We start from the raw sequence: 19,124 nt of genomic DNA, 5'->3' as shown, positions 1-19,124 counted from the left end.
GCAGTAGACTCTGATTTGCATCCAAAACCCCTCTCTCCCCTCTGTTCCCCTGGCAGCTCCCCACTGCATCAGATCCGTCCCCCAGCAACCTGCAGCCTCCCTGCTCTGTGCTGAGACTCCCTCAGCAGCCTCATTCATGCACCATGCGAAGTGCCCTAGCAACCTTCCCTCCCCTGCACCAGCTCCATGATACCATCACCTAAAAAGAACTTGACATGCTTATGAATAAAAAGTCAGGTGAAAAAAAGAGATACTTTATATAGCAAGAAAGGCAGAGCACGATGTTATTTTATTCACCTATGAAATTTTATTATTAAATTTTACGTTTTCTGTCTCTGATCCAGTGTTCTACCTTGCAAATTCTGAATACAAGCTAGATCTACCGAAAACAAGGTATGTGAAACCCAGGCCCAGGGCAGATCCAGAAGCAGTTCACAGGGGAAATTCTTCAAAACAAGTTAGGAAAAGGACAGGGTGTTGACATTGGCTTTCGCATGCTGCAACTTCATTACATCAGAGAATTGCAATAGTATGAATATATTTAAGTGTTGACCTCACTGCAATTTCCAGTATTGAAGGCAATAAATGTCTCTCACTGCAATAATAAACACCAAGGCCACAAGTGCTTATGAACTGCAGGAGACATTGATGCCAAATATTCTGTGAAAACCAAAATAAGATCAATGCTACTTTATCAGGAATCTAAAAAAAAAAAAAAAAAAAAAAACAACCACCAAAAAAAAGAAAACCAAACAAAAAAAACCACCACCCAAAAACCACCAAAAACAAACCGCCTACACCAAAAACCAGAAGAGTGGAAAAAAGAGGGGTGGGCCTTTTTATAGGTTGATGAGTGTTATATGTATAATTTGTAAGTTTAATAAGAGCATTTGGAATATCATGTTTCTTAGAAACTCATCATTGCTTTAGGTTTTCACTGGTTCAAGAGATAATCGTGAGAAAAATCAGATTACTGTAGATTTTCAAGATAGTAAAAGTGCGGTATTTGCAAAGATCTTCAAAATCATGATCTAAGCTACAGCACCCAGTGCAAGTAAAGACTGAAAATTCACATTTTGACACATATTAAGGTCATGCTCAGAGATGTAACTCTGCATTCTGTGCATTGAAGTGCTGCCTCTTTGTATGGAATTGCCCTTTTTCATACCCAGTGTAAGTGGCAGTCTTTATAACATAAAGTTTTCAAAGTGTTACAGCATGTTTAGAGCTTCTATGATTCTAAGTTCTACATTGCTCCTGCCTTCCTTCCCATTCCTTTTTTCTTCCGACTCTGGGTTACAGAAGGAGGCTCTGTTAACTGCCAGCTCCCATGTGAGAAGTGCACACTGCCTCTTCTGCACATGCAAGGAGCATCCAGGTCCAATCTGGTGGGGTGATAGCTGTCTTGGAATAACGGTTGGCAATAGATACTTCACTGAAGTAACAGCAAGTGAACTGTCTAATCTCATCTCCAACTTCGTTGTTGTCAAATCCAGTTGTTGCCCTTCAAACTTGCCACTTGTATGACGAGAATAAACATGGCTACCTTGTTGTTGGCAATATTCTGCATAACACCCCATGATAAGCCCAGGCAACAGTGCAACAAGTCAGGCATCTTCTAAGTCAGACATCTAAGGCAGAAACAACTGTGACGCATTTCCTACACAAACTCTTTAAAAAGACCACAAAATGAGATCATCCTGTGGTGACCTGGCTTCGGATGAACTCTTTTATTTCAAAATATATTTCTCCTGCTGGCATGAGAAATCAGATTTCAATATTTCCTTCACAGCAGGCTGAATGAGTATGTTTTGAATCATAATGCCCAGCAGACTGACAGCAGGAAGTCTTGCTGATGGGATATGTAACTTTTATTTGTTTCCTGTGAACACGTATTTGTTTCCTCTCCAGAGCTTTCACAGAGACAGTATCATAAAGCTCACAAGCCTATGTGCTTAGATGTGCATGCATGGCAAAATGGCTTGAGTCAAGTGGTTGAAAGCTCAGTAGTTTAAAAAGCTGTCCCTGTATTAAAAAGCCATGCAGCTGGGAATCCAGAAGCGTTGCCATGTGGTTGAGATGATCAGGTGTCTCACACGTAGTAGTCGGTAACAACAGCAGTGAGTGCACCAAACAGATTGCAAGTTAAGGCCTTCCATCTTTGATATGCAGTCTGTAAAAGCTAACTGATAAAATTTTAAATCTCCTTAAGAATTATTTCCAGGATGATGAAATTCATACCTCTGGTGAAAGACTAGGACTGGGTTTGGCAATAAGTCCCACTCCGACTTCTGCAGGCTGAGGGAGATACAAGTAAGAGAGTTGAATACATTTTGCTACATCTTGAAGGAGGTTCATTGGGGAAAAGAAAAAAAAAAAAAAAAAGAAGGCACCTTCTTTCTTAAGGTAGAAGGTTCTCTTTTTTTCCATCACCACAACAATGAAAGTGATTGGTGCTATGAACCTATTTGGGATAGCAACCAGAGGAATCACTGCAGTTCCTAGCTGACCAGACCAGATTACAGAGCAGTTACAGCTGAAATATTGTTCTGAGACAGGCCTGCAAATGCATGGCATCTTTTTCTTCCAGTTGAATCAGTTGCTGCTCTGCCTTGTTTGAGTATCTTATCAAGGTGTGTTCAATTCCATATGCAGATGCACAGCAAGACTCACCAGATTAAGGGACCTTTATCTCAACATGGATCTATTGCTGCTGGTAGTCAAACTACATTTTCTCAGCCAACTTACTTGTGTCTATAAGGCTGTATCATGAAGACTTTCTCTGGCTGATAAGTCACCCTCTTTTTGCCTCGTCAAAGGAATTTGACCTCATAGATGATTTAAAACCAGGACCAGCAAGCCATTTTAAAATAAGTCAGATTTTTGAGTCTTCAATAGCAAAGAGATGTGTTGGAAAATGCTTGCAAAACACGAAATTTTGTCTTTTTTTCCCATGAGCTGTTAATGCAAAACTAACCAAACAGAATTTCAGCAAAGTTTCAGAACACACATTTTGGCTATAGAGCAAACAAAGGAAATTTCAAACAAAGAATTGATTTTGCCACTTTTTGGAAAATGATAAGCACCTGAAAACAGGCACTCATAACAAAAGTTCCTTCTGCAATGTTTGTACAGTAACTATAGTGCAGCTACCACAACACTATAAGACAGCCACTAGATAATTGCAGCTATTATGCCCCATTATAAATATTTACCACACTGTGGGCAGTGAAAATTGCTATCTCAATGGATCATGACTTTCCATGAAGAAAATAATTGCCTTTAGCTCTTGGACAACTTATGGAACAAAAACCCCAGCATCATCATTTACTTTTGGTTGAGAAAGCATAAAATGGGTATCACACAGCAGTTTTTCATCCATTAAACTGTTGTATTGTGGAAAACTGGAAGATAATACAAATATATTTCTAAAAGGTAATATTAGTAAGCAGAGTATTCCAAACCATTTGCTCTGGCTCCTGTAGCTGATTTTGCTTCTTAGTTCTGCAACTTCAGTTCACACTTTCTTCTCATACTGTGCACCAGATACCAGTAGTGGCACTATCCAGGGATGGAAAATTGTCCTGAACATGTTTATCTCACAGAGGACATCCAGTGTGATGACCGGTGCCTGTGCAGGGAGCTCCCTTGCATGCTGGCTCTTATAGCAGCCAGGACACTTTGCAGCTGAAGAAAAATCTGGTGAAGTCAGGTACAAATTTTTGACAGGCCATGGACTTCTGGTTTTCAAACAGTCCAAACCCAGACCAAGACACTTTGGCAGTGGCCGTGTCCCATTTTGCCCTTGTCTACAGCCACTTTGTCTCACTTCATACAACACTCTCATCACAGGTCTGTCTTTCTAGTAACCAGTAGAACTCAGGCATGTTTCCCACCATTTGGCACTCCTCTCACCCCATCCTTCTCACTGTGGTGTTTCCAGACAGTCAGTCACCTCAGGAAACTGTCAGCTTCATGGCTGTTATTAAAGACATGGCTTACTTGGAAAAGATAATGAAAACATGTTAGAAAAGTGACTGATTTGCAGACTTTTAAAGACCAGGTACAGCACTTGTCAAAGTTCAAGAATGCATTAGTTTAAATGCACAGAGTTTTGGGTTCATCATTTTAGTGTGTCTCTGGTGCAGACTGAGCTTTAGTTTTCTATCTGAATTTTAATAAAAGCCTTCCCCCTTCTAATTCATAACTGCAAACCTACAAATCTCTGGTCTATGAACTAACATTAGATTACCTGAATAGAAGGAAGCATGACTTGTACAACTAAGCAACAGTCAGGCTCAGAAGGACTGCTCCTTCCAAGTCTTCCCGTGGTTGAAAGATGAAGATAAACCAGGAAATAAGGATGACTGCTTATCTCCCACATTGCTCAGCAAATGTGCCATGTCTCATGCAATTAAGCTTCTGCTGAAATACAATCCTATTTCAAATGAATGCATCATTTTCATTCTATTCAAAGCCTGCTGTACTTTATTATGGCAAAGTCTATATTGGCTTGCAAATGTTCTCCCAGTGCCTTCCAACTACACCTATAAAAGATGTATTTTATATACTTTGTGTGTACTGCCTGGCTTTTAGGTAATATATTGTGCATGGCCATATCACACAGGAAACAACCCAGTGAAGTAGCCTCTAAGACAGTCATCTCTAATGCAAGACCATAAATATTACAACAACAACAACAACAAAAGACAAGCTAATGATTCAGAAATGTGATGAGATGAACCAGACATTTCTTATGAAACTTCTTCATCTGGAATTGTTAATTTCTTACATTGCTAGTGTCTGATCCCTTTCAGAAAAAAAAAGCACAAAAAACCACTAAATAGTCTTATATATCAAAACAAATTTTATTAATATTATCATTATCTTGACAAACAGAGAATATTACATTAATTAATTAGCTGTGAGGAACTTCATATGTTGTTGCCACATTACTTCTCTGTTTCATATACATGTTTTTCTCTAGGGTTGTATTTCACTATAATGGACATACATTGAATAATGTAAAATTTTATGCTTCCAGCAGAGTTTGTTCAAATATTGTCACCCTTTATGAAGAACTTAATCAGATTTTCTTTATTGGTATCTGTAAGAAATACAGATATGATCTATAAAAATACAGGTTTATTTACATCTGTTTCATCTCATACTGTTCTCAGTTAAGTTTTATAAAAATATCACTTTATCATGGTGATTAGACTGGATTAATTTAGCTGTCATGCAGCTATAGATCAGATAGACAGCGTCAGATCCATGAAATGTAGAACAGTTCACACCCACAGAGGAACGGCTAAACAGCGTATATCTATATCTGCCTCAAAGATAAAATCTTAGGTTTTTGGTACGTTTTGAATGAAACTAATTAGGGTAGGAAATCACAAACTGGAAACAATTATGTTGTGGCCATATAAATCAATTAAATCATTGTTCTTTATTTTCTTTGCTCAGATCCCTGAGCTAATGCTATACAGAACTAGGATTCACTCATGGCAGAACTATTACTTTACACCACTTCTCTCTGCTCTAGCTGAACATGTTACAGATACAATATGCATCACTTAACCATTCTACCTGCTCTTCTGTTGCAACTCAGCAGGTGTCGGGCTAATCATTTCAACTTTTCTTCTCACTTATGAAATGTGGATATAGAGAACAGTGGAGGATTTTGTTCAATGCATCAGTGGCAGAAGCAGTAGAATAGCCTTTCCTTTCAGTCATAAGGAATAAGCTCTTCTCCCATGGGATCACAAGCATGGCTCTGTAAGTATCTTGGAAACACAGCAATGTCAAATTGGATCATATTGAAACAGCATCCTGCCTCCAAGGATACTGAACACTGTCAGAAACTCCACAAGGACAGATAAGAAAAAGTCATCCTTGATATATATGTTCACCAGCTGGAAATAACAGCACGCCGATTTAAATTGTTGCTGTGCTGTCACTTGAACTCTGTCCAAGAAGTATTATATTTGTGACCTATACTGAATACATATGACATGCCAATTAAAAGAGAACAGGAAGATAAAGAAGGAGGAAAGAGTCCTATTACCATTCAGGTAACAGGAGGTTTTATTAAGCAAGTTCCTTTACTCAAATAGCAAACTCCTATACTGAGCTTGAACTGAATATGTGTGAGAGCTGAATTTCTCAGCCTGGGCAAATGCAATGTTAATGAGAATAGCAGGAAGCCAACACAGAGCTAGTGACCTCAGGGGAAACTCAATTAAAATGAACTGAAAATGTGAGAAGCAAGAAATAATTCAAAAAAGATGAACTAGTTCCTTAACTGTGGTGAATCATCATCATTAGACTGAAGGGTCTGGCTGGGATGATGTATATATGCTGCAGATTAGGCTGCTGGGAGGAAGTCAGAGGACACCCAGTGGCACTCACCACTGACTTACAGGTAGGTTTTGTGTTGGCCTGGAAAATCAGAGGAGAACTGGGAGCTATAACAGCAAAATGAGGATGGATGCACCTCCTTGTTTATCCAATACCTACGTAAGTAGGCATTTAGTCACTTGCAGATGGACACAGCCTGGAAAAAACGACAAGGAGGTTGCCCTTCCACATATTCTCTCCCACTTCAAACTGATCCACAGCTTTCCCAAAATGAGTTGGCTCAGCATGAGAATAGCATGCTGCTCTGAATTTGTCCTGAGGCTGTATTTCCCTGTGGATTTTGCCCAGGAAAGACAGGTGTTTGAGAGAAACAGAAGAGCCCTTCAGGTCTGTACTTCTTATAGCGAAGGATCTAATTATCCCCTCATGAAACAAGATTCACAGGAAGAGTCAGGTGTTTTCTGTCACTTCTGATGGGCTCAGCAACTGCTAGCCTGGTGTAAATGAAGAAAGGAGGACCTTTGCTGTGGAAACCGCTCCAGCAACAAGGAGATGGTCCTTCCCTACTCCCAGGACAGCCCCAGGCAAAGGAGACCGAAGGAGCTGCCTTCCTGCCCATCTCCTGGTATCAGTCTGCCACTGCCAGTAAAGCTGCCGCCTCACAGCAGGCAATTTTATTTTAGGGAATAAGCCAATGGCCAACCAAGCCTGAGACTAAAAGCTTCACAGAGCAGAACAAAATTCAGGTTTTCTCTGACTACCACAGCCTGAGGCCAAGCTCACCCAAACTACTGCACTCTGCCTGTTAATCACCCTCCTTGTCAACAGTACTGTGGTTAATATTAGTTGTTGCAAGGATTAGAAATAGTCACTCATAATTAAATGCACATGACATTAATCAGCAGCCTGTTAGCAAAATTTTCAAGAGCTAAAGGAAAGTTAAATTGACATTGACAGTTACAGTTCCCATTTGCTAAGTACTTCTGCTTGCTCCTGATGCTTATATAGCACCTGGCAAGCTTATATAATTATAAATTTATAAAATTTGTGCCACTCAAATATCTCCAGTTGAATGAAGCAGTAAAGACCTTGTTGAAAGAAGTTCATCCTAGTATTAAGGGTTTCAATATTCATATGTCTTATAAAAATTGTGGTTTTATACCATTTTCAATTTATGTGGTTTGTACACAACCCATTTTTTCTTTTCAATTACCCTGCAAAAATCCTTAGATTGCTACACATTATTGTGGAACCCAGTTTACATCCCTTGTCTGATGTGCTGCCAGATTAGATGATAAATATTCCTATGTTTATGGAGAATCATATTTAGTCTACTCAATTCTTACCACATATTTCTAGATTCTAACTTGTTCTTGGTCCAGAATATGTCTGAACTTTCTCTGTATTTTTGTAAACTCACAATCATAGTTTTCTATGTGCCAATCCCAACACTGGAGGTTTGTTCTATATTTTGCTTTGGAAACACTTAATTAATAATTACCTGTGGCATCAATAAACCCTGATTTGCACAAATGAAAACATCCTCTGACTCAGCCTGTTCCTTTGTTTTGGAAAATGCAGCAGACCTTCTGAGGGATAGGCAGATATTTGTCCTTTTATTCATAAATAACTAAAAATCATATGAAATATAGAGAAAAACCTGACAGAACAATCTGAAACTACAATACAAGCAAATATAAGGCAGAGCCTTTTAAAAAAAAAAAAAAAAAGGCAGCACAGTGTTTCTGTGCCCCTAAGTGAATGAAATATCTCCCCCTTGCAAACAAAAGTAGTAGGGGTTTTGTCCAAAACTCTTTCTCTCCAAACATCCTGTCATTCCATACAACTCACCCTATATGTGGTCAAGGAAAAAAAGATATGCAGAATTGTATCATTACATGCAACTTAGAATCGCTCCCTGCACTTAACTGAGTGTAAGTATAAATTCATACAAGAGATTCCATGTGAGAGAGTAACTGTTAAGTAAGTCACCATAAGTGCTTCATTGTTCTAGAAAGACATTGGGCATCAGTGTAGCACTTCAATAAAGTATGTGGGTTTTTTCCTGAAAATGAGTTCTCCTGCGTCAGGATGGGAGTTACTCCCCCAGAGGTCAATGGAATTTACTCCCATCCTGTGCTGGAATTTTTAAGCCAACAGGTCTCTCCTCCTGCTCTCGCTAGTGCAAGGTTTATCAAAGGCATAATAGCCTTGGGCCTTATTTTTCTGCTAAAACATTCAATTGACTTCCAAGGGGGTTACTCCCATCCTGTGACAGAAAAACATCATCCCCGGCAGTTTCTGTGTTGAGCAGGGAGGGGCACTGTATTTTCTCCAGGAATGTCTTCGTTTAAAAGTCACTGGCACTGCCGCTATCCATCATCATTCCCTGCTTCCCACGGAAGAAGATTTCTTGCTCCCCAGGGGTCAGTATTTCTTTTGCTCCCTTCTACTCCACAGCGTGACTGGGGCAAATCCACAGTCTGGTCTCCCCCGTACTGGGGAACCCCCACTCCCCAGACCACCAGGCCACGAGGCACCTCTCTAAAAAGTAGCAAGCTGCAAGCCTTGCTGACTCCACAACCACACATTTGAAGAGAATTGTTCTACTGATTTCTTTCCACCAGCATATTGAGACTCCCACCCTAAGGGTGGCTTTGAGCTTTGCATCTGGATTGACCAGCAATACCTGCCCATCTCCTGGGATGAGGCAGGGAGAGGGGACTGCAGGCACAACTGCTGAGTATCTCTTGTCTAAGCAGATCTGCTCCCACCGTGCTCAGTTTTTGGTTTGTCAATGGGAACACCTAAATTTCCCTGAGGTGAACTACAGGACACCTGGGTACTAGACCATTCTTTGCAGTCCACTCAGAGAGCCGGACACTCAAACAATGACTTTGCAATCCAGAAGGCTTTTACTGGCTCTTCCCTTTCATGTCCAAACAAAAACAGTCCAAGTTTTCCAAGACAGAGCCACTGCTTATTCAGGATTGTAGGCACCCACTGCCAGTGGGATAACTGCTTCTGGAAAAAACAGCTGTGTACACACATGTATATACATGTACATAACCTTCACCCAGAGCATAAATAAAAGTACATTTTCAAGGCTTTGAAATTTCTAATAGCAGAGAGGAAGAAAGGGATATTGTCTCTGGACCCAAATTATGTTGAGTAGTTTCATGAGCAATCTAACCCAATTTTGCAGCTCTAGGAAGCCAGTGGATGCAGAGATAAGCAACCAGAGCAACCAGCTCCAGAAAAATGTTCTAAGTAAATTATGGCCATATATGAATCAAAGACCTGGCTGCTCTCTCTTGGCTTCTTTTACACTTTACCAACCAAAGGCTCACCTGGGATTCCATTCTACTCCCTCAGTTTCTACCCCAAGACATCCAAATCAAGATGCTAGACATGCCTTCTGCCGTCATCCCCATTAATTTACCTCCATGACAGACATGGAGGTTTACCCTGGGTCAGACAATGTTGTGGCCTTTACAAGGCCTCTGTTTCCTTCTTCGTTTTTTTCAGGGACCTAATCTTCAAGCTAACTTTTCCTCTCTGAATTTCAGTTTGAAATCATATGAGAGTCCCAGAATACTCTTGGTTTTCTTGTTTTGTTTTCCATTCCATTAATGGTCAGGCTACTGTCACTGTCTTTCAAGTCCTAAAAAAACCAAAACCAAACCAAAACCAAACAAAAATACAACCCAACCCAAAAACAACAACAAAAACCCACAGAAAACAAAACAAAAAACCCCACAAGAAACAAAAACCCCACCTTTATTCAGTGCATTAACATATAAAGCTGAATATGAAAGCAAACAACAGAATATTGATCAGAACATATCTTTTCATAGTACTTAATATAGCAGTTAATTAAATAGCCAAGGATTTCTAGACATCTGGAAAAGCAGGAAAAAAACAGGAAAAAAAAAAAAGGACTGTAGTTCAACTGATGTATTTAGGTAGTTACCTCTGAAAATTAAGCCTCAGTCTTCTCCAAGTCACATAACTAAAGCTGCTTTGTGTTTCAGTCCTCCAAAGAACTAACTAATTCACTGGCTACTGTCCTGCAAAGTCATTTCCTCTCTTTGTTTTCCATACTTGAATTTTCATCTCTTTTCCAAACTTTTGTGCATAGAATGAGTCAAGTTTGGCAATTTTGCCCAGAATGGCCCTTTTTTTCCATAGATACAGTCTTTATTATCCTCCCTGACTCCATCTATTATAACACAGACTCCTGTCAGTGCCCTCATCAATTATTCTTTTATGCAATTTTGAAACTGGTGACTAAGAAGGATTAGATGAGACAATTTGTGCTAAATTATCAGGTACTGTTGAAGAATAGCAGTATCTATTTCAAATTCTGAATGAAGCTAACACACACGTAACACAGGAAAAAACACTTGTCAGTTTTAGTTTTCCTGCAGAGAATGAAATTCAGCATGTTTCACATAATTGGTCCCGACAATTATGCCAGCACTCTTCTAAGAGTTCTTGTTTCTATCTAAATAGCATGTGTCATAGGAATTTCTGCACATATGGTGCATCTCTGTGCAGTCTGTCAGCAGAGAGCGTTATGTTTAATTTTTAAGCTAATTTTGCCATGGGACTCTTCTGTTCCTACCCGTTTTGTAATTTGTTTATCAAGGTGATAGAGGGAGAGGAAATAATCCAGTAGCAGGTTCCAGACGTGATGTTTGGAAAGAACTATTCTCAGATTAGTTCTGCAGGAAAAATCACTGGAAATACTGTGATTTGTTGATTGCATCTCCAATAGCCCCAGTAAGAGCTAAAGGATGAGCAATTCAAAATATAGAGAACACAGCCAATGTGCAAGCAAAGGCTTCTATTTTCAGGAAGACACATTTTTAATGTAGACCAAAAGAGACAGGAACAGAGAAAGAAACAATCTGTTCATGTCAAAACAGAGAGACTTTGTGACTGCCCAAACAAAAAGTCAGGGCAAGAGGAGAAAGCCTAGGATACAAAGCATTATCTATCACTTAATTGTTTATATTATTCAAAAATCAAAGAAAGCCAGTTTTGCATTTCTAGGGGACTGGAACAGGAAACCGGTACTTTCCCATTTCCAGGGTAATTTAGTCAAGCTACATGCCAGCTGCCCTCTGCAGAGAAGGGGAAGTCCCTATTTAATAGAGCTGCTATTTTTCCTCACAAAGCTTCTTCTGGCCCATGGTGTCATTCTTCGGTCAGAAGACATTATGACCTCTTCTGTGATACTGAGTGTCTCTGTCTGTAGCTTCAAGTTATTATAATACGTTACAAACGACTTGATGATGGCCGAGAAGGACATCACAGATCCACTGAACCCCATGGGAACTTTGCCACTTGCTCCACCAGGGTCTAGAAATTACCCTGAATGCTTTTAGTCCCAGACAGCTGCACTCTTTGGCCCTTTCCTGAGGTAGACATTCATCATCTCCGACTACCAGCAGAGCTGCTGCCCAAGCAGACAGAAGGCTGATCCCCTCCTAGAGGGGTCTGTCAGTTCAGGACAGAGCTGGAACACGCTGGAAGAGTATTAGCACCTCTTCTCATGCTACCTACTTAATGTAGAAAGACCTGATTACCAAGAATCCAGCAAGTTTCACAAGTACTGAAATGCTGACTAAATTTAACTGCTGTTTTTTCCCCCCAAATTTACTTCCATCAGAGAATCAACTGAAAACCCTTCCACTCGTTAATCCTGTGATGGGGAATCATTGGCCTTTTGTTACATCTCTGAGCTGAAGTTCATCATTACTATAATACATAGTAAAAGCCTCGTATCACAGAATCCTGAGGCTGGAAGGCATCTCTTAAGATCATCTAGTCCAAAACCCGTGCTCAAGCAGGATCAGCCAGAGCAGGTGGCCCAGGACTGTGTCCAGTTGGGTTTTCAGTATCTCCTGCAGGAAAAAAGGATTCTGAGGACCTCAGTATAAATCCCACAATGTATCTAGACACCTACTTTTGTGTTAGATATCTAGTCCCCATTTTCTAGCCTGTGTCATTCTGGATACGATTCACCTCCTCTGAAGAATCATCTCTGGAGAAATCAAAGGTGTTGACAGTGTGAGATTAGCTTATCTGGGTGAGACACTGACCTTTTTGGGGTCCAGCCTGTTTTGAAACATTTTGCAAGAATGTTAAATGCATCCTTGTAGCTAAAGCCATTCCCTCTTCATAGATGAACTGTATGGATAAACATGAGACTTTGGGCTAATATTATACTATTGCCTTGAAAGATGCTATTTCAGTTTTGGGAGCTCTGATGTTCTGCTACTGCAATTAGATTTCCAGACATGCTCTCAAACGATAGTGCCAAAAAAAATGCCCGGTGCCAATTAGGCCAAGTTCAGACCCAATAAAAACAAGTGTAATTCCTTTGCAGAGGCACTCTATCTGAATTTGTCCCAGTTGCACTAAAGAAAGTAAAACGATCTCAAACCAAAATACAGTGAAATAGCCTTTTGATCCTTCCTCATCTTCTTCTCTGATCATAGTTCCTACCCAAAATAAGTCTTTTAACACATGTGCCAGTTATGCTAATAACATTAGGGATGCCTTGTGCCATATATCTGGATACAGTTTGGGCCATTGGGGCTTTGACCGTCTGGAAAGGAAAAAAAAGTCCCTTAGAAAGGGAACAAACTATTGCGTTACTGATACCTAATAGCAGGTACTACCCAAATAAATCATTCCCCAAATTTTCCATTGTCTGGAACTTGATGGTTGGCAATCATGCTAAACAACTTACGCTTTGCCAGTCCCTGACATGGTCACATAAGTCAACTCTCAACATGCAGGTGAAATGATTTCATACAGAGGAGCATCCGCGAGCAGCGGTGGTGCCAGGTCCTCCCTCCCCAGTCAGGCCCCATCCCGCAGCCCCCAGTGAGATGAGCCAGGACAGGATGGGGTTGGCCACAGCCTGTCCATCACTATGCACCACCACAGGCCCTGAGCAGTGGAGCCAGTGAGGTGGGAGGCTGGGCACAGTGTCGATACGATGCAGTCTGGGAACGGGCCATGGTCCTGGTCCCAGCCCTGGCTGGAGCCAAGATGCAGCTGTGGGGACAGCGAGCAAGGGCATGCAGTGGAGGCTCCCTTGGGGGAGCAATATACTGCTGATTTTATTTCATCTTAATCTTAAATCCTAAAGTTACGTTATATAGTCTTTCTTCATATTGAAAATGTACTGCAGATTAGATTAACTTTTTTTGCTGTCTTTAAACATAAGTAGTAGACTTGTTATGAGATTTTCATAGTATCATAGAATGTCCTGACTTGGAAGGGACCCACAAGGGTCATCGAGTCCAACTCCTGTCCCTGCATGTGACAACCCCACAGTTCACACCATGTGTCTGAGGGCCTTGTCCAGTCTCTTCTTGAACACTGTCAGGCTTGGGGCCGTGACGCCTCCCTGGGGAGCCTGTTCCAGTGCTCCACCACCCTCTGGGGGAAGAACCTTTTCCTCATGTCCAACCTAAACCTCCCCTGGCACATCTTCCTGCCATCCCCTCCAGTTCTGTCCCTGGTCACCAGAGAGAAGAGCTCAGCGCCTGCCCCTCCTGCTCCCCTTGTGAGGAAGCTGGAGCCCCGTGAGGTCTCAGTCTCCTCTTCTCCAGGCTGAATGTAATCAGACAGTAATCAGACAGATGCCCTGCAGCGCACAGCAGCAGCAGGTACTGTGTAAGGAGTACACACTGCCGTACTGGAGACTGGTGAACATGCAGTTCTCTCTCCCTCTTTTCCGCAAGCTGTTGTAAGCCTCCCACACATGAAGCTGGATCACATAAAAGCCCAGATACAGAATAATTCTTAATCAGTATTAGGCACCTGATTAGAACTGACTTTTCACTCCTGAGCTGAGCTGAGATCACTGACTCAATTTTTAACTTAGATGAAATCTCTCTGGTGTCTCATAATTCTAGAAAGGCTGTTTTCCGACTACATCAGAATGCCAAATTGTCAGCATCTTTCTGAGTACTGGAAGAAACCACAGTAGGTTTTCTTTCTTTAAACCTTTATTTAATACCAGTGATGGGATAAAACCTCATTCCTTAGTGTTTGTAAAATACAAATAAGAAAAATAGGATTTTTATTATCATCTGTGTCCAAGAATTGACAGTCACTGGTTTGTTCCAGATGTCTGACATGGGAATTAAAATTATCTGGGTCCTGAACTTTATCTCAGCAACCCTGAAAGCCTACTAATTTCAGCAGAGCTGCATAGGCACAGATTACCCTTCTTCATTAGTGCCGAACTGCGACATTCTTGACACTCCAAAGAGTTGCTCCTGATAAGCCAATAGTAATACTTGTTAGGTTGAGATGGTGAGAATGAAAGCAAAATAATAATTGCTTGCACATAAAGCCTTCTTCTCCAAATACCTTTCTTAACTTGGAAGCTAAAATACAACATAACACAAACCAAAATACAATAAAATAACAGTAGAGAGGAAGTACACCTTTTCAGAAAGCAGAGGAAGGTCTTGAGCTCAGAAGGACTGAAGACAGGAAGAACAATGATTGCCTAAAATGCCTGAAGAAAAATATTAACAGAAAAGTTTAGTTGAATTATGATACATTTTGAGACTGCAGGAAATTTTGAAAGTTGTCATAACTACTGGAAGATTTTTACCCAGATTTTGAGAGGTAAAAATCAATTTGAAACATCAAGTGCAATGATAAGGTCTTATCAATCACAGATTTACTTGGGGAGTTATTGATGTTCTGAGTTTAGAAGACATTTACATCATTTCAGCTTTATGTTGTAAATCATGCCTGCTTTTGAATAGTGATAAGTGATATGGGTTATTTAGTCTGACTTTCCAAGCACGGTATGTAGATATTCAGATTTAGGGAATTTGAAAATAATTTCTTTACAGGATTTCTACTTTCCTATTAGGAATCATTATTTAGTTTTAAAATTTTGTGTCACTAAAATGGCAGTCAATAGAAGTCAAACAAAGTTTTTAATCCTGCTTTAAGAGACTCTCTCTCACTTCTGGGTAAAGGTTACTATTCTACTTTGATTCAGTCTTCATCTATGGCAAAATTCCTTAAGTATCTTCTGTCATTTTAAAAATTACATTGCTACCAGTTGACTCCATAATGTACAGTTTTGCAACCATTTCATGCCAGGTAAATTCTCCTTTAAATGTTCAGAATTCTTTCATGTAAAATATTCATGTAGTGATTATTGCTGAAAATCTACGAAGTTTCAACTATCTCAAAGGTATTCAGGCAGTACAGTTTGATTGAAAATTATCATCTTGATTTTAATATCTCTTGACTCATTGACTGACTTCTTCATCCCTTCTAGCATACTTTGTCAGACGAGAAATTTCTGGGCCAAAATCACTACCTGGTGATGGAGAAACTACAGCAAAGCTCAGAATGCATATATTACACCTTTGGAGGGACAGCTGCAGGGGCTGGCATCTAAATATAGCAATTAAGGTAATTAGAACTAGAGAGAGAGCTGGAGTGTATCAAACCACCTTGATCGCATCTTCTATTTATAGGCTAAAGATTGACAAAGGCATCAGGCCACCAGTCAAGTCAATACGGAAAAAGAGTACTTTCTCAGAAACCTGGTGGTTTTGAGATGGATTAAGAAATTTCCGTAGTTTTAACTTTATGAGCGTTTTTCTAGATACAGTCTGTACTCCCTGGAGTTCATTTTCTCCCCTTACTCATTTTTTCTTACAGATTTTGAACTGAAAGTAGGTGATGCTTTATGTAGATGCTTTATATAACCATAATCAAAATCAAAACATTGCACAAAGCAATATGAAATCTCATGGACTGCGAAACAAATAAAAGCTTTTCACAGGGTCCCAAAGGAGCCAGCCACCACTGAGTAAGCAATATGCAACAGAAGCTGGCACTTGTTTCCTTTAAGTTCCTCATTATAAGTCTCTACATATAACTCGCTAGAAGTAGATTTTAGTACAGATTACAGGTCCTGTGGCCATGCTTTGCCTCTTTTGGTTCTGTCAGTCACACCCTGCTCCTTCCACTTTGGCCCAGTGCCATATCTGTGTCCTTGTTTCCTACATCTCCTCCTTTATGCCTCAGCATTATTTTAAATTCTGTGTGCTGAAGTGCAGCGTCATGAGCCAAAGCCTGATCTCACGGAAGTGGGTGGTGGCTCTGTAACTGCCCTTTAAGGAACCATTTACTCCTGACTTCATTTCCTATTGTTTCTCCAGTATGAAAAAGCAAGATATTTTTATTGTTGTCTCTCTGAGAGTATAACAAGCAACCAATTTGTGCCACCGGCATTGTATTTATAGTCATGAACACAAACTCAGACTTCACCTATATCCAAGTAACACCACAGTTTCCAGTAATATTGTCTTGCTGTACAAAATTTCACCTGCCTTTCCAAATTTATCCCTCCGCTGACTTTTCTGTCACAGTCAACAATTCCTCCTTTTACTTTGGCTTCTAGTTTTGATCTCATTTTGAAGACAACAAATCCAAATATGTTGGATAAAAAGTTTTCATGGAAAATGCTTTTTTTATAGCACGTTTTTCCATTTAATGTGAAATGCTTATTTTCATGGTTGAAAGGTTATAAACATATCTGATTCAAATTTTAAAGGCAGCCCTCAGCCTTTAGAATAAGAAGAAAACAGATCTGTTTCAGATACTTTGGAATAAAAAATAAAACCCACAGTTTCTTTAGTTTACCAAAATCAGATTTTCATATTTAGATACTGCCTATGCTTTAGTCTTCTCTGTCTTCTTTCTTCCTTCATAACCAGCTAAAGCTCTGTCATTTCCTCATCTTCTTGTGTAAAATTACTCCTCTCTCCCCACTCTACCATGTAAAATCTGCTTAAAACAGAAGCCCCTTGTACAAGCCAGGTGTTTCTCTGATGCCTTCTTGCCACACCACATCACAATTGGTTCCTCTCATTTCCTCTGTTCATTTATTTCTTAGCAGTTTTTAGGCAGTTTGAGTGATCATTTGCTAGTGGCATTATAGAAAATGAAATGCAAAACTTTCTAGCAAAGTGATAGCAGCAAGGAAGCATTTACAATTTATGTGAAATTTTCTCTGCAGGCATCTAAGCATACAACATAATAGCATCAAGTATGTGATGAAATTATATATACAGACACACTGCTGATAAACTAGATGTAGATAGGCTGAACATATCCCACCACAGTGAGGTACACTGCACAGGAGTCCTCGGTGTTTTATGAAGAAATTTCACTGCCAGGCTAAACGAAACCTGCACCTGAGCTTTGTGCTTTTTTGTCTTCTTGCTACTCTCTCCCCCTGGTCTGCAGTGCATATATATCGAAACTTCATTGATAACTGCAGTTTGCAGTGGCCACAATGTGTGTTTTATTAAGACAGATTACAGGCTTCCTATTTAGAACCTTACCCAAAGCCCACAGAAGTTAAATTTGTTTACTTCAGATCAAACCTTTCTGGTCTGTGAGAGGCATCCAACACCTAGAACAGCCTCCTCACCTCAGGTTAAGATGGGTCAAGAGTCCTTCTTTGTATAATAGCTGCAAAATTGGTATGAAACTGGAATCAGGTTTGAGTCTGAGACTTTTTTCTTTCACACATTAGTAAACATATTATACACTTCCTTCCAGACAGAAAGTATCCAAACGTTGTCTTCACATGCCATTTCCATTGCACAATATCTTGGAAACTGTGTAGAGTGAAGTAGAATGAAGTTTAATCATAGTCTATGCAATATATATAGCAGAATGACTTGCTTTAGTAGTTAGTCAGCAACAGGATAGTAATTCTACTTTGTCTTCTGTCTAGTTCTGTATTTTCTTCTTTATTAGAGAAGTGTAGTTTATTGTCTTCAATGGAGTTTGGACCAGGGCTAAAATTATTCTAGTGGAGTATATCTTATACCTCATACATATTTAAGTATAGATTTATTATTTTTATTCACAAACATATATACAGGGTTTTTTAAATATAGGTATATATGATCCTATTATCTAATCTTCTTTGAGCATGGGTTAGGTTTCTCTGGGTTTGCAAGTTAAGAAAACGTTTATAAACTGTAATGAAAACAACAGGATTCTATTCCATTCCTGGGTCCAGCAGCTAGACACTGGTCCAGTCAAGAGTGTCTCAAAGGGGTACTGACTCAAGCCATAAATACCTTTAGAAGGTGATCACAGCAATGATGGAGTCACTGGTCCATAGAGCTTAGCAAGGAGTCAAGCTGTCCTGAAGAAAAGCCACAGAAAACAGAGGGCTGTATTGACATCTGTAAGGAGAAAATATCAGAATAACACGATCAGATCAGTGTTACTACATCATCCAAGCAAGGCGTTTTCAATTGTGGTTACTGGCACTTGTGCAAGAGCATGCTATGATGAAATGAGTCTTTGTTTTAAACACACCAACCTCTTATCCTCTTACAACCTCAGAACACAACTTTTTTCTGATAGGTCAGGGTTACACTGCTACATGGTTTAGCTTCTGCTTCAATAAAATATAATAATTTGTTTTAATTATACACCAGAAACTGCATACATACATAGAAAGAAGAATGTGGTCTTGTGACTGAGCCTTAGTGGCCTCTAGCCTTTCAGTGTGTTTTTGTGACCAGAGTGTAACAAAGAATAGGAAAAAGAAATAACAACGTCTAACATATAGAGAAGTCCTGTTTCTATTCTGAAGTAGATAGAGCACTTTTGCCTCCAAACACAGGGCTAAAGCTGTATTCCTGTGTTTTGGTCCACACTTGTAATGG

The sequence above is a fragment of the Caloenas nicobarica genome, chromosome 1 (genome assembly GCF_036013445.1).
Source record: "Caloenas nicobarica isolate bCalNic1 chromosome 1, bCalNic1.hap1, whole genome shotgun sequence".
In the NCBI taxonomy this organism is placed as follows: domain Eukaryota; kingdom Metazoa; phylum Chordata; class Aves; order Columbiformes; family Columbidae; genus Caloenas; species Caloenas nicobarica.
Note: the sequence above shows the minus strand (reverse complement) of the source record.